This window comes from Propithecus coquereli, unplaced genomic scaffold, assembly GCF_000956105.1.
Source record: "Propithecus coquereli isolate 6110/MARCELLA unplaced genomic scaffold, Pcoq_1.0 Scaffold49, whole genome shotgun sequence".
Taxonomy (NCBI): Eukaryota; Metazoa; Chordata; class Mammalia; order Primates; family Indriidae; genus Propithecus; species Propithecus coquereli.
Window position 1 is genome coordinate 7,513,922 of NW_012150729.1, and position 1,853 is coordinate 7,515,774.

Sequence of the window (1,853 nt, forward strand, 5' to 3'; positions counted from 1 at the left end):
GAATTTCCACTACTTTCAGGTGAAAGTGTTTCTAAACTATTTGGAGGCAAGGAATGGAAACAGAGATGAGTTATGAGGATGTTGCAATATTCCACATGAAAGATGATGATAGCTTAGGCCAGGGTGGTAATAGCAGAAGTGGTAAAAAGCAATGGAATTCTAGATATACTGTGAAGGTAGCACCAACAAGGATGTGCTGATGGACTGCCTATGATATATGAGAGAAAGATGAGACAAAGGTAACTGTGAGGTCTGAGGCCTGAGTAGTGATGCCATTCACTGAGACAAGAAGTGGAGGTAGAGTAAATTCAGAGAGAAAGAAAAGATTAAGTGTTCAAAGAACATATTACCTTTGACATCCTCCCGGACATCTGAGTAGGAATGCAAATAGGCAGAGGTGTCTAAAAGTCAGGGCTGGAGATAAATGTTTGAGATGCATCGGCACATACACGGGATATAAAGCCAGGCATCTGCACAGAGTCACGTAGCGGGTGATTGTGTAAAAGAGAAGAAGTCTGGGGACTGAGACCCGGAGGGTCCTGATATTTAAAGGTCATAGAGAGAAGAGGCTCCAACAAAGGAGACTGAAATAGAGGGCAACCTGGGAGAAGAATAACCAAGTGAATCCAGCACGTCAGAGACAAATGAAAAAACTGTTCATGACGGAGGGGAATGAACTGTGCCAAATACGGTGGCAGGTCAAGTAAGCAGAGAGCTGAGAGTGAACACGGGCTCTGGCAGCACAGAGGTCACCGGCCACACTGTAGAAGCAATTTCCCTGGAGGGCAGGAATGGAGGAGACAAAGTGAAGACAGTGCCTTTCAAAATCCTTTAGAGGAAATTTCCTGTCAAGAAGAACAGAGGAAAGATGCAATAATCGGAAGGGGACAAGAATTAAGAGTTGGTTTTTATATATTGATTTATTTAAAGCAGGGAGATGTCACAGCATGGTTGTTTGCTGATTGGGAAAAAAATGATAAAGTAAGAAAGACAGAGAAGTGGAGGAGTGAGACCCTTCGGTAGGTGGGGGGTGGCCTGCAGTGCACACAGTGGGGAACCAACCACAGGTGGAGTCACGGGCCTCTGGGAACAAACGCTGGGGAGTGGGTACATTTGGTGACAGGGGATGGAGAAGTTCTCTTCCACTAAGTTTTCTTAGTGAAGTGGGTGGCACGGTTTTGAGCTGAGGACAAGGAAGGGGGAAAGAGTCTCTTGAGGAGACAGGAGAAAAGAGTGAATTCATCATTGAAATACAGAAGGATTGCCAGGCAGCTTCTGAGGGCCCACTGCAAGTTTGTGGTCATAACTTAACGTTAGACCAGTCAACAGTGTTGCATTTTCCTTACACCATTTCAGCAGCTCAAGCCCATGTGAGGAATAAGCAGAGTTGGAGTCAACCACTATTGGGGTTTTTGTAAGGGTATACCAGCTAAACAAAGAAAGCAGGGAGTTGACTGCATTAAAAAAATATAATCAATGGATATTTACCTGGTTTGCGTTCTAAAAGCTGCTGCAGGTGAAATACTGCTTGTTCATAGTCCTGTTTTCTGGACATGAGATCAGCCATCATCTATAAAGATAAAAGTTGGTTCTAAAAATACTGCCATATATTTTACTAACCATATTCTTTCAATTAAGATTTAGTGCACGAAAACGCATATGAAAACATGAGGAGGGGCAACATTTTATAAAAAGGAGCCATTTAAAGTTCAGGCACACCTTGAGCAGGATGGCTTAGAGATGAGTGTAACAGAAGATAATCAAGGATGTGAAACAGAACACTTTGTCTGCAAAACTGTATTTTTAGCAAAAAATACATTTCTAGCAGTTGTTTTAAAAATAGAAATTCAAAG

General features: G+C 42.6%; 1 protein-coding gene across 1 annotated transcript in view; it reads right to left on the minus strand.

Annotated features, from left to right (window-relative positions):
- The window catches only part of TTC21B (tetratricopeptide repeat domain 21B), a 113,158-nt gene that overhangs the window by 22,469 nt on the left and 88,836 nt on the right, over positions 1 to 1,853 (minus strand). The gene's annotated exons all lie outside the window — the stretch shown is intronic.